Below are 15501 nucleotides of genomic sequence, written 5' to 3' on the forward strand. Positions count from 1 at the left end.
TATGTTTATCCTATATTAGATGTCTAATATCCACTTATAAGTGAATATATACCATGTGTGTCTTTCTGCTTCTGGGATACCTCACTCAGGATGATCATTTCTAGATCCTACCATTTGCCTGCAAATTTCATGATTTTCTTGTTTTTAATTGCTGAGTAGTGTTCCATTGTGTAAATGTTCCACAATTTTTATATCCATTCCTCAATTGAGGGACATCTGGGCTGTTTCTAGGTTCTGGCTATTCTGAATAAAGCTGCTACAAACATGGTTGAGCGAATGTCGTTGTGTACTTGAGCATATTTTGGATATATGCCTAAGGGTGGTATAGTTGGATCTTGAGGAAGCGCTATTCCTAATTGTCTGAGAAAGGGTCAGATTGATTTCCAACCATATAAACAAACTGAAGGAGAAAAACCACATGATCATCTCCTGAGATGCTGAAAAAGCATTTGACAAAATCCAACACCCATTCATGTTTAAAGTCTTAGAGAGGTCAGGGATACAAGGCACATACCTAAACATAGTAAAGACAATATGCAGCAAGCCTTTAGCCAACATCAAACCAAATGTAGAGAAACGTAAATCAATTCCACTGAAATCAGGGACAAGGCAGGGCTGCCCACTGTCTCCATATCTCTTCAACATAGTACTTATTAAACTAATTTATCTGAAAAGTTATTATTCACAGTGTTCATTAATACCTGCAACTATAATGCCTCAATAAATTTGGACTAAAAATCTTAGACATTGTTTTAGTCAGGAATTTATTGCTGTGAATAGACACCATGACTATACAACTGTTATAAAGCATAACTTTAATAGGTCCTGGCTTACAGTTTCAGAGGTTTAGTCTATTATTGACATGGCAAGATGCATAGCAGCATCCAGGCTGAGATAGTCCTGGAGAAGGATCTGAGACTTCTCCGTCTTGAACCACAATCAGCAGAAGGTAACTGCCAAACTAGGCCTAGCTTGAGCATATGAGACCTCAAAGCCTGCCCCATAGTGGCACACTTCCTCCAACAAGGCCACAGCTACTCTAACAAGGCCACACCTCATAATAATACCACTCCTTGTGGGCCAAGCACTCAAACACATGAGTCTATGTCGGCCATTCCTATTCAAACCACCACATAAATAAATTTCAATTTATTGAGTTCTTCCCAATCCATGTAAAGTTTACTCCAAAGAAACTTTGTGAAGTCTGTTCTCTCCTTCTGTAGACCTGGTTGTTCAAACTCGGCTGTTTGATAGAAAAGATAGAAAACCAAACTGAGTTCATTTCTCTAGACCTATGTGAAGCTGAAATGAGAAAACAGACTCCACAGAGTTTTGAATTGATATTCACACTGTGGCACATAAGCTTCCCCACCCACTAATAATAAATAAAAAAAATTTGTATTACATAAATAGTAATTTCCTTTAAATGGATACATTTATATAAACTGTAAATTTATCCTTTACAAGAGTCTGTAAAAATGGCATAACCCATTTTCCATTTGTGCTAGTCATAATGAAATATGCAAATGCTACAGCAATCCTGAAATTTAGTGAAATTAACAAACTGAATTATAATATAGTGAAATATAAAAAAATATTTGACACATTAAGCATTCTGAAAAATTGTTTAGCAATTTGATAACTTAAAGAACTCTAACCTAACTTTAACTAATTAGAATTAGCTAATTAGTTAAAAATAAAAGCTATTTTAAATACTTAAAAAGTGTTATGGTTTTCTCACAAAATTATGTATGTTGCTTAATGTATGGAAGAGTTTTTCTTTACCATATTTCAGAAGTAAAGGAATTGCATTCTGCCAGTCAGTGGCAATTAGTGAGTCTCTTGTTTGAGTGATAACATATTATGGAAAACACAGTCTACACAATAACAAGGTAAAAGGAAGACAAGGGGAATGTCTGTCTCTGTATGACATCACTTCTTTTTTCACATTCACATCCTACATTATCCAATGGCAAAATATATTGCTAAAATATTCACAACAACAAGAATTTAAAAATATAAGCACAACTGATGAAATAATAATTGGAGGTTATCTGAGATGTGTCAGGCATATTATAAAGGCAGCAACACTAAAATGTAAATGAATAATAAGCATAGCAAGTAAAAGATAGAATTCTAAAAGAAGTAAGAAATATACCAGGCATGACAGTAAAGGAACATAAAAGAATATAAGAAAAAATATAAAATAACAGCAGTATTCTAAAATTAAACATAAAACATATTGGGAAGAACATTAAGTTTAAAGCATTCTTTAGATAGCCATTCTGTCAGAAAAAATCAGCTATCAGAAAATCATTTGAATACAATGGTAGATATATGCCCACACTGTGATAATATAAGTTATACCCTGCAAATAACAATTAAAAGAAAACAGTAGTAACTTACAATAGTAAATAAAATGAATTTTAAATACAAAATATTAATAGGTTAATAGGATCATTATTATTATAAAAGTCAATTAGTCAGATGACAAGACAATTTTTATATATGTGAACAAAAAATGAGAAAACTTCAAAATGTATAAACCAAAATTAAAAGGGCTTGAAGGAGAAAAATCCATAGTGAATAAATTAAACATCTACCTTTGCATAATTTGAAAACCAAACACAGATAATCAATGCTAGCAGAGGTGACCTCAAAACACTAAAAATGAAATTATCACTAACTTCCTTTTAGTTTGTGGACAGTTTGTTCCAGGACATCAGTTACTTCTCTCATGATCAAATACCCAACAAAAGCAAACTCAAAGTAGTATGAATTTGTTTTGCTTTGGAAAATACAGTTTAGTCCATCGTGGCAGAGAAAATAAGAAGGTAGGACATTGATCACTGCAATTAGGAGGCAGAGAGGACAGGAAGGAGTGCGAGGCTATCAGACCTCAAATGTTGTCCCAAGTTACTCCTTTCCTTTAGTGAGATTCTGTTTCTGAAAGCTTTAACAACCTTCCAAGTAGTACCGCTAACTGGGAGGCAAGTGTTCAGACACATCAGTCTTTATCAGATATCTATATTTAGTCTTTCAGACACAGTATAATATTTCTTAGTAAAGTTAAAAGGATCAAAATTATATGAAATGTTATCTTAGTATACAGGATTAAAACATGTCTACAAATTGGGTGTGTGTTAAGCAAATAAAAATTTATCAAGAAATTAATTATAATGGAAGTTTTGATTTCTTTGAAAACTCAATTATGTTATGTAAACATGTTTTCATTTTAATCCCAGTGTGGGATATGGGGCTGATTCAGTTTGTGCATAGCAGTAGACTGTTTGCCTCTGGGCTCTGAGAGGGTCTCGTTGCCAGCTGAAGATAATTTACTTCTGAAGACTCTGAAAAGGAATAAAGGCCAGATCCCAGAGAACGTTGGCGTGCTCCAAAGTAGATGAAGCTGCTGCTGCCCATTGCTAGTCCTGGTTGCTGTTGTTTCAGTATGAAAACCTCAAGATATCCTGACTGTGAAGATTAAACTTGCCCCAAAGAACCTTAGGACCCCCAATCAGCAGGGGGTAGTATAAAGAGACCTATGTTTATACAGAGAGACCTATGTCCCCTTTCCACTATAACATTCTTTCTCCCTACCAAGTGAAAAACAACTGGGTCCAGCAGGTCATACTAAAAGAAAGAAAGAAAAAGAATAAGACATAAAAATGTAATGGAGTGGTGTTGCAGGGTAATGAAGAGTATGGGAATGGACTGAGGTCTGATATAATCAATATATGTTAAATACTGGTACAAATTGTTTTAATTTAATTTCATTTTATTAATTACACTTTATTCACTTTGTATTCTCCCATAAGCCCCTCAGTCCTCCCCTCCTGGTCCCACTCACCCTCCCCCTTCTTCACGCATGCCCTTCCCCAAGTCCACTGATAAGGGAGGTACTCCTCTCCTTCCTTCTGATCTTAGTCTATCAGATCACATCAGGAGTGGCTTCATTGTCAACTTCTGTGTCCTGGTAAGGCTGCTCTCCCCTCAGGGTGAGGTGATCAAAGAGCAGGCCAATCAGTTTATGTCAGGGGCAGTCCCTCTTCCCATTACTATGGAACCCACTTGGACACTGAACTGCCATGGGCTACATCTGTGCAGGGGTTCTAGGTTATCTCCATGCATGGTACTTTGTTGGAGTATGAGTCTCTGGGAAGACCCCTGTGTTCAAATTTTCTGGTTCTGTTGCTCTCCTTGTGGGGTTCCTGTCCTCTCCAGATCTTACTATTTCCCATTTCTTACATAAGATTCCATGCACTCTGCCCAACAGTTGGCCATAAGTCTCAGCATCTGCTTTGATGTTCTGCAGAGCAGAGCCTTTCAGAGGCCCTCTGTGGCAGGTTCCTAGGTTGTTTCCTGTTTTCTTCTTCTTCTGATGTGCATCCTTTTTGCCTTTCGGGATGGGGATTGAGCATTTTACTCAGGGTCCTCTCTCTTGATTAGTTTCTTTAGATGTACAGATTTTAGTAGGTTTATCCTATTTTATATGTCTACATGAGTGAGTGTGTGTCTTTCTGCTTCTGGGAAAGCTCACTCAGGATGATCCTTTCCAGCTCCCACCATTTACCTGCAAATTTCAGGATTTACTTATTTTTCATTGCAGAGTAATACTCCATTGTGTAGATGTACCACAGCTTCTGCATCCATTCTTCAGTTGAGGGGCATCTGGGCTGTTTCCAGCTTCTGGCTATTAAAAATACAGCTGCTACAAACATGATTGAGCAAATGTCCTTATTGTGTACTTGAGCCTCTTTTGGATTTATGCCTAGGAGTGGTATGGCTGGATCTTGAGGAAGCACTATTCCTAGTTGTCTGAGAAAGGGCCAGATTGCTTTCCAGAGTGGTTGTACAAGTTTACCTTCCCACCAGCAGTGGAGGAGGGTTCCCTTTCTCCAAGTCTCTGAAGAAAGAATTAGAAGATATCAGAAGATAGAAATATCTCCCATGTTCATGGCTTGGCGGGATTTACATAGTAAAAATGGCCATCTTACCAAAAGCAATCTACAGATTCAATGCAATTCCCATCAAATTACCAACACAATTCTTTACAGACCTGGAAAGAAAAATTCTCAACTTCATATGGAATAACAAGAAACCTAGAATTGCTAAAATAATCCTCTACAATAAAAGATCTTCTGGAGGTATTTCCGTACCTGATCTTAAGCTGTATTATAGAACAACAGTAATAAAACCTGCATGGTACTAGCAAAGAAACAGAGTGGTGGATCAATGGAACCGAACAGAAGACCCAGAAATAAACCCACACACTTATGGACACCTGATCTTTGACAAAGATGCCAAAACCATACAATGTAAAAAAGATAGCATCTTCAACAAATGGTGCTGGTCTAACTGGATATCTACATGTAGAAAAATGCAAATAGATCCATACTTATCACTGTGTGCAAAACTAAAGTCCAAGTGGATCATAGACCTCAACATAAAACCAGACACATTAAATCGGTTAGAAGAAAAAGTGGGGAAAACTCTAGAACTCATTGGTACAGGAGACAACTTCCTGAACAGAACACCAACAGCACAGGCTCTAAGAGCAACAATCAATAAATGGGACCTCATGAAACTGAAAAGCTTCTGTAAATCAAAGGACACCGTCATCAAAACAAAACGATTGCTTACAGATTGGGAAAGAATCTTCACTAACCCTTTATCTGAGAGAGGACTAATATCCAGTATATATAAAGAACTAAAGAAGCTGAAAAGCAACAAACCAAGTAATCCATTTAAAAAATGGGGAACAGAGCTAAACAGAGAACTCTCTGCAGAGGAATATCGAATGGCAGAGAAACACTTAAAGAAATGCTCAACCTCATTAGCCATTAGGGAAATGCAAATCAAAACGACCCTGAGATTTCACTTTACACCCATCAGAATGGCCAGGAGGGGAGGACTGAGGGACTTATGGGGGGATACAAAGTGAATAAAATATAATTAATAAAATAAATTTTAAAAAAAGGAACAAAAAAGAGAGACAATTTAGATTTCATCATGTACCCGGAAAACTGCATGCTGTCTTAGCCTTTCTGTTTACCCCTTAGGCAGCCTTGTCGGCTCCCTTCACGGCTCAGAGCCACCAGAGACCCTCTTCCCACCACTGCTGCTGCTGTTGTAGCCATCTGAGTCCTCTCAGTGCCAGCTAGTGCAGGCAGCACATCCCTCAGCCTACCCAAACAGGAAGTCGAGGAGCTGCTGGACTTGTCCCAAATGTCCCTGCTGCCACTGCCACTAGCTTTGCGCCAGCAGTGAGAGCTTCTGTGAAAGTCGAAAGAACTAGCTGTTTACTCGCATGCCTTGCTGGGTGCCTGTGCACGTTGATGGCCCTCACACTGTGACTCTCTTCAGACAGAAAAGGGATCTTGGAATTACAGATGCCATTATTACTGCCATCTCATTGGCGGCTGTTGGAGCTACCACCGCGGCATTAGCCAGGAGTCATACTGTGCAGACTGCTCAGACCCTAAATAACCTTTTAGCCAATGTAGCTCATGCCTTAGATGTACAAAAAGGAATTAATGCTCAACTAAAAGGAGGCTTGATGGTGTTCAATCAGAGGATTGACCTCGTGCAGGAGCAAATTGATACCCTATGGCAAATCGCTCAACTTGGCTGTCAATGAAAGTATGCTGGACTTTGAGTCACTAGCATACAACATGAGAATTTTCCCTGTGCTGAAAATCTGTCTAAACAATTGTCTAGCTATATTTTAGGTAATTGGACTGGAGAATTCGATACTACGATGGAGCAGCTGAGAGTGGCCATTGTCATCGTAAATTCTACCAGAGTGGACGCAGGACTAGCCACAGGATTATCATCATGGATTGCTGCAGCCATGAATCATCTGAAGGAATGGGCGGGCATGGGAGCGTTAGCAGGCCTTCTGGTGTTGGTCTCCTTGGTTTGCCTGTGGTATATATGCAAGATTAGAGTCTCACAACAGCATAATGCAGCCATGACCATTCAGGCCTTTACAGCCATTGAAGCAGGACAGTCTCCCCTAGCATGGTTGGCTACCATAAAAAGCTAAAATGTTATGCTCAGGATGAGAGGCTAAGCACAGCACTCAGGGTCAGCCGCTTTGGACCCAGAGAAGAGTATGTCTGATTGCATGCAGGTTGATGCCCCAGGTCCTGCCTCTGAGAAAAAGGTATCGGACGGGTCTGATGCTCTTTGGGTGGATGACACCTAAACGAACATCGGTACAAAGTCCCAATTTATTTCTAATATCAGAGATCAGACCTCTACTCTTGCCTGATGCATCTAAAAAAAAGGGGGGGAACTGTAGAGAGCTGCGTAATGCCGCGACTTAAAGATGGAGCTGGTTTCTGCCTTCCACCTTCCCTATGCTCTCTGTCACGAACAACTCCACATTTGGCTAAGGCCGAGGATCTGGCTTGCTTCCATGTATGTGGACCTATCTGCATTGCCCACGTGGCATGCTGGGGTTGGCTACCCATAGGCTATTTAAGCTGTGTGCTGGCTTTCCCCAGGGTCAGATGATTGTTCAAGGTTCCTGAATGAACTATATTGAAAAAAAAAAAGAAAGTCAAAAGAAGAAAAAGTGGGGAAGAGCCTTGATCTCATTGGTACAGGAGACTACTTCCTGAACAGAACACCAATAACACAGGCTCTAAGATCAGCAATCAATAAATGGGACCTCATGAAACTGAAAAACTTCTGTAAAGCAAAGGACATTGTCATCAGAACAAAACAACGGCCTACAGACTGGGAAAGGATCTTCACTAACTCTACATCTGAAAATGGCCTAATAACCAAAATAAAGAATTTAAGAATTTAAGAAGTTAAACACAAACCAAGCAATCCAATTTAAAAAATGGGGTACAGTGCTATACAGAGCATTCTCAATAGAGGAGTATAGAATTTCAGAGAAACACTTAAAGAAATGCTCAGCATCCTTAGTCATCAGGGAAATGGAAACGAAAACAACTCTGAAATTTCACTTTACACTCAACAGAATGTCTAAGATCAAAACCTCAAGTGACAACACATGCAGGAGAAGTTGTGGAAAAAGGGGAACCCTCCTCCATTGCTGGTGGGAATGTAAACTTGTACAACCACTTTGGAAATCAATCTGGTGCCTTCTCAGACAATTAGTAATAGTGCTTCTTCAAGATTCAGCTATAGCACATATCCAAAATATGTTCAAGTATACAACAAGGACATTGCTCTGTCATGTTTTTAGAAGCTTTATTTGTAATATCCAGAATCCAGAAACAACCCAAATATCCCTCAACTGAGGAATGGATACAGAAATTGTGGTACATTTACACAATAGAATACTACTCAGTAATTAAAAACAGAAACTCATGAAATTTGCAGGCAAATGATGGGATCTAGAAAAGATCATTCTTTGTGAGGTATCCCAGAAGCAGAAAGACACACATGGTATATACTCACTTATAAGTGGATATTAACCATATAATATAGGGTAAACATACTAAAATCTGTATACCTAAAGACGCTAATCAAGAAGGAGGACCCTGTGTAAGATGTTCAGTCCTCACTCAGAAAGGCAAATGGGATGGACATCGGAAGAGGAAGAAAACAGGGAACAGGACAGGAGCCCACCACAGAAGGCCTCTGAAAGTCTCTGCCTTGCAGGGTAACAAAGCAGATGCTGAGACTCATAGCCTAACCATGTGCAGAGTGCAGGGAATCTTATGAAAGAAGTGGGTGTTAGAAAGACCTAGAGGGAACAGGAGCTCCACAAGAATAGCAATAGAACCAAAAATTTTGGGCACAGGGTCTTTTCTGAGACTGGTACTCTAACTGAGGACATTGCTTGGATATAACCTAGAACCCCTGCTCAGATGTAGCCCATGGCAGCTCAATGTCCAAGTTGGTTCCCTAGTATTGGGAACAGGGACTGTCTCTGACATGTACTCATTGGCTGGCTCTTTGATACATCTCCCCCTGATGAGGGAGCAGTCTTATCAGGCCACAGAGGAAGACAATGTAGCTAGTCCTGATAAGACCTGATAGGCTAGAGTCAGATCGAAAGGGAGGAGGACCTCCTCTATCAGTAGACTTGGGGAGGGGCATGGGAGGAGATGAGGGAGGAAGGGTGGGATTGGGAGGGGATGGGGATAGGAGGCTACAGCTTGGGTACAAAGTGAATAAACTGTAATTAATAAGAAAATTAATAAATTAAACTAAACAAAACAAATAAGAAAGTTGAAAGAAGATAAAGCTCTCAAGTGGATATGGACAGAAAAGTAGGTGAGCTCAAGGCCCAAGGCTCAAGGAAGAGGGTTCCAGAAAGAAAGGAGCTTGCATTCCTATCCAAAGATGACATCATAGCTGGAGCAAAAAATGGATACTTAGAAGAGGTTTTTCTATGATCAAGTTTTAGCTATTTGTGGAGGTGTCAGTGGTTTTCACGACTTTGGACTGGTAGGATATGCTTTGGAAAATAACATCATCCAGACCTGAAGTTGGTACTTCATTCAAGAGGAGCTGATCCTGGAAACTGACTGCACTACGCTCAACCCTGAATCAGTGTTAAAGACCACTGGCAGTGTAGACAAGGTTACTTACTGACTTCATGGTGAAGGATATCATGAATGGAGAGTGTTTACATGCTGACCACCTTTTGAAAGCTCATCATAGAAACTGATAACTGATAAGAACTGTTCTGCTAAGAAGAAATGAAGCATGCAAAGCATCTTGGCCCATCTTGATAAATCCATATTTATCAAGAATATGATTTATCAATAAGAACTTGGGGATTTTTTTTGTGGACCATAACGTAAAGTCTCCCACCTCTTGCACCTTTTAAGTTAATGTTTCAGACCTTCATCAGGCCTGGAGGAAATATGCCTGGATATCTGGCACCAGAAACTGCACAAGGAATTTTCTTGAATTTAAAACAGCTTTCAGAATTCAACCAAGGGAAATTGCCTTTTGCTGCTGCTCACATTGGAAATTACAAATGAGATCTCCCCTCGTTCTAGACTTAATCTGAGTCATGGAAATCACAATGGCAGAGATTGAGCACTTTGTAGATCCCATTGAGAAAGACCATCCCAAATTCCAGAGTGTGGCTGACCTCTGTATTTATTTGTACTCAGTAAAAGCCCAGGTTAGGGGACAGTCTGCTCAGAAGATGTGTCTGTTGAACAAGGTCTGATTAAAACCTCAGTATTCAGCTATTTTAGTGACCACATCTACCTATACCTCACGAAGGTCGTAATATTTACTGATAAACTCCACTTTTGACAGCATATGGAGAATGAAATGGCCCATTATGCCCGCAACTGCTGGGATACTGAATCCAAAACATCCTACGCCTGGGTTGAGAATGCTGGGTGTGCCGGTCGTTCCTGCTATGACCTTTCCTATCACACTCAAGCCACCAAAGTCCCACAAGTAGCTAAGAAATCTCAGAAAGACCCTCAAACAGTCCAAGTTGTACAATTTGAGTCCAATAAGGGAGGAGTGGGCAAGGCAAACAAAATGGATGCAAAGCTGGTAATGGAGTACCTCAGCACCTGTGATGAATGCTACATTACAGAGATGGAGCTGCTACTGAAAGAAAGCGGAATTCACTGTTGAAACAGAAGGAAAAACATTTCAAATAATGAAAGACGTGTTCAACGTGAAGAGATTCCAACATGGAAGAAGTTGTTTCGAGTATAACTCAGCCCTCCTTTGGCCTGGGCAGGATCATGTACACCGCACTGGAACATCTATTCTGTATCTGAGGGGGAGATGAACAGAGAATGTTCTTCAGTTTCGCTGCTGTGGTTACTCCATTAAAATGTTCTGTCCTTCTACTGAGCTAAAACCAAGAGTTCACGCCATTTGTCAGGAATTATCGGAGTCTCTGACCAGGAATAAATTGTCTCATAAAGTAGATTATTCCTCTGGGTCCATTGGAAGGCGCTATGCAAGGACTGATGAGATTGCTGTGGCTTTTGACATCACCGTTGACTATGATGCAGCGAAGAAGACCCGTACACGGCAACTGAGGGACTGAGACTCCACGCCACAGATAAGGGCAGAGGGTCCCTGAGCTGCCCTGTCTAGTCCGGATCCGGCCAATGGCAACGTTAGCTGGGCTGATGGGGGAGGCCAGGTAGGCTCTCTTTGAAGGCCAAGAGATTGGGGGAAAGACTTGGAGAGGGACATGAGAGGAGATGAGCAAGGGAGGGTGGGATTGGGAGTGAGGGAGGGAGGGAGCTACAGCTGGGGTACAAAGTGAATAAACTGTAATTAATATAAAAATAAATTTTAAAAAGTGATACAAAGAGAGACATTAGAGGAATGAAAACAGCTGGCAATTATTAACTACCTATGGTAATAAAAACCCCTCATGTCCACTACAGAAAAAAAATGTGATTGCTTCCAGGGACTGTATTTTTCCTCAGTGGCTGCTTGATTTTACCCCCACAAGTAAAGCTGAAGGAATTCTGAAGAACAACAAGAAAAAAAGATAAAGTTTATTTTTTTTACATGCAATTTTAAAAATACTTACATGTTTAATGAACTGTTTTCAGGTTGCTGGATCAAATATGACTGTTGGGGAGTGAATTGAAATGATTCCTAAATGACTTTTTATAAATAAAATATTACTTAATGCTTTTCTGGGTACCTCAATTCAAACAATTCTAGTCTCACACTGAAAGGAAAGCACTCATTAGTTGATTGTCCCCATGTTTTTATCTGAATCTGTGTGTTCACGTGATGCTTCTTAATGTACATTTATTTTCATGCAGATAAAAAACTTTTCTTTATACTGAAAAGAATGATCATTTTTAAGAACTGTATTGCTTTGAAATGCAATTTCATGTTCATTGAGAAGGGAAATCAACACATTTGGGGAAACATAAAACAGAGATTTAATTTTTTAATTAAAACTATCAGATGGCATCTGTTTTTGGAAAAAAAATCATTTATTAAAATGCGATAACTTTTAAAAACAAAACAAGAAAATTAAAGGTCGTTTAGAAGAGTATGCCTAAAGAAAACTCACTAAAGATAAAGTAGATAAACTCAATTGAAACTAAAACCATGGACCATGTAATTAATTCTAATTTTTGGAAGGAACTAAAAATAAATATGTGCTTAAGTACACAAATGTTAAAGTACCCTATGATATCAGAAAGTACTTAAAGTTGCAACAGATTTTGTTTTACTCGTGTTATTTATTCTGATTTTATTTATATAATAATAAATTACTTTGATATCACCATTATCACATTTTATTTAATTTAAACAGACAAGATACTCCTTAATTTTACTATATACAAATGCATATCATATTGTATTACCTAAATGTGAAATTAATTCTCTTTGAAACAACATGTACATGATTAATTTGTTGATAATGATAATGACTATGGTAATGATGCTGAATATGATAAGGAAATAGTTCTATGTAGTATTCACTCCTCATGAGATAGGACTGGTATCTCCTGGCTCTACAGGCATGCAAATTCTCCAGTTACTGTTAGGATAACCAGAATTTCAAAAAGCACACATTTCAGAAGTTACTGCTACAGGACACTTTAGATTTTCTAAAGTTTAGACATTCCATTACAGAGTTAAAGAGCAGAGAGGTAAATGGTTGGCTGCCTCAACAGTATCAGAACAGAACTTTTTCTCAGGCCTTTGTCATAGGGAATGGGATGTTACAGGTAACACTGGTGAAGTTCTCCAAGAAAGCAAACCTGACAGCACTAGAGCTTCTGGTAGAAAGAAAATAGGGTTTTCAAATAATGTGCATGTTAGACTCTATGGTAAAGATGTACAAATAAGGAAGCCACAGAGACACAAACCCAGCTTCAACATGAGCTGGGATGAATGCAGAAGTTTACCTCTGGAATTTGCAGTGAGTTGCAATGTTTTGATAGTTGTCAATAGACACAGTCTCATGCCTAAATGATATATGTGTCCAGTTAAATAATTAAACAAAGCCTTATTTTAAATCTAGTAGAAAACAAATATTTATTTTCTAAATTTAAGTTTATTATGTTATTTAAAGTTAAGCAACAGAATAATGGGGTAAATTAAAATCTAAATATATAACTATATCACTCAAATTTATGTCTTAACACCCACTTGACTGTTTATTCTTGTAATAACAACCACAAAAACTAATTGCTATTCTAATACTTTAGCTGTTTTGCAATTTGTCATTTCAAATTAACGTTTAAATTTAAACTCTACCATGGTTTAACTTTGGGGCCGAAGAGATGTTTTCCTGGTTAAGATCAGTTGCTGCTATTGCCGAGGACCTGGGTTCAGTTCCTAGCACACATGCCAGGTGGTTAGCAACTCCTGGAACTCCACTTCAGAGGACAGCAGGTCTCTGGCTTCATTGCTTCTGCGTGAACACAGCACACGTTATCCACTCAGGTGCACACAGATACATAAAGTAAGTTGTTTTTTAAGAGAAGGTTTAACCTTATTTCACAAAACTTTAGAAACCTAAAAGATATAGGTAAATGTCTCTAAGTATGTGACCTACCAAAATTAAATCAAGATTAAGCAGATAATTTAAACAGATCATAAAACATAATAAATACAAGCTGAATAAGCAAATGTTACTTGTTTCTGAATATTTACTATCTATTCAATCTAGGTTGTATATTTCTGTGATAAACTAGACTAGTATCTGACATGATCATGAGTCTGATTGATTAACCACTAACTTGGATGAATTAATTGTCCTAAACAGTTTGTAATAGCAACTTTTAAAAAGACTGGAAGTAAACCTTCCATTTATAAATAAGTCATATAAGTCCAATACCTCATTCCAGAGTAAAACGTACATACATATTGTATTAAAAAACCTAAATTTAGAACCATATATAAAATTCTATACCCATGTATCAAAATAACCTTATTTTTGTATTAATATACAGAATTCTATACCAATGAATTAAAAATTTTTGAGAATAACAATATATTTACTATTCAATATACTATAGATGATAGGTAAAAGATAGATAGATAGATAGATTATACACTATGTAAATGTAAATTTAAATAGACAGATGGTCCTCAAAAACTTCAGAGACCTATAGAATATGGTATTTAATATTTTTATTAATTTAAGGCCATTTTGGCTTGAGACATCTCAGCTCCTGGCAATGCCCCAAGCATACCTCAATGAAGATGGTGAGTATCATAAAGTCTCCATTTGGAGATAGCTTCACTTCACTAATGGCAAGCTAGTAGTGGGCAAAAAATAATGCCTAGCTCTCTCTACAGACAATATACAGTCCAAACTGTACAAGACTTGGACGCAGGCTGAGTTAACTGCCAAGCTCTGCCATGACAGAGTAAGTTCTTTATATTTTCTACTTCGCAATTTTATCTGCCAGATATACTAATCTGGAAGGCTGAAGATGATGCTCCAATATTACAGAGGCAGAATGGGTGACTGACCAGGCAGTAAACAGTTTTTGTCATCTCTTAGTGTTGGAAGCTGCTTGCCTGTACTTTCTACTTAAAGTAATAATTTTGTTACTTCTTACGCCTCTGGTGGGGTTGAAGACTAGATAGTTATAGTTTCACAGTTAAGCGTAAGTTGTTTAGAATTTTAGAAAATGTTTTAATGTCTAGAAAGATGGTTTTGAGGTTGATAAATACAAGATAGAGAATGACTTAGGTAAGAAACAAAACACACCAAAAAAAAAAAAAAAAAACCCAAAAACTGAAAAGCTACTGTAAAGCAAAGGACACTGTCATCAGAACAAAATGACAGCCTACAGACTGGGAAAGGATTTTCACTAACCCTACATCTGAAAGAGAGCTAATATCCAGAATATATAAAGAACTCAAGAAGTTAAAAAGCAACAAATTAAGCAATCAAATTAAAAATTGGAATACAGAACTAAACAGAGAATTCTCTATAGAGGAATGTAAAATGGCAGAGAAGCTCTTAAATGTTCAATGTCATTAGTCATCAGGCAGATGCAAAGCAAAAGGACCCTGACATTTCACATTATGCCCACCAGAATGGCAATGATGAAAAACTAAAGTGACAACACATGCTGGAGAGAATGTGGAGAAAGAGAAACCCTTCTCCATTGCTGGTGGGAATGTAAACTTGTACAACCACTTTGGAAATCAATCTGGCACTTACTCAGACAATTTGCAGCCACTTCTGATGAGAACTGATAGACTAAGATCAGAAAGAAGGAGAGGAGGACCTCCCCTATCAGTGGACTTGGGGAGGGGCATGCATGCATAAAAGGGGGGGGGGAGGGTGGGACCAGGAGGGGAGGAGGGAGGGGCAAAAACAAACAAACAAACAAACAAACAAAAAAAACAAAAAACAAAACCTTTAAGACTCACCTAGATAAGATCTATAGTATTTTTTTCAATGTTACCAAACACAAATGAGCTAAAACTTTTGAATGTAACTTATACACATGGCTGTTCTGGTTGTTTCATAACTGTTTTTATTGTATGTAGTTTATTATAAATACATAAAGCCCATATGCATTT

General features: G+C 38.2%; 1 pseudogene; it reads left to right on the forward strand.

Annotated features, from left to right (window-relative positions):
• Window positions 1–870: 870 nt before the first annotated feature.
• Window positions 871–11174, forward strand: LOC110541397 (glycine--tRNA ligase-like; annotated as a pseudogene).
• Window positions 11175–15501: the final 4327 nt, after the last annotated feature.

This window comes from Meriones unguiculatus, chromosome 2, assembly GCF_030254825.1.
Source record: "Meriones unguiculatus strain TT.TT164.6M chromosome 2, Bangor_MerUng_6.1, whole genome shotgun sequence".
Taxonomy (NCBI): Eukaryota; Metazoa; Chordata; class Mammalia; order Rodentia; family Muridae; genus Meriones; species Meriones unguiculatus.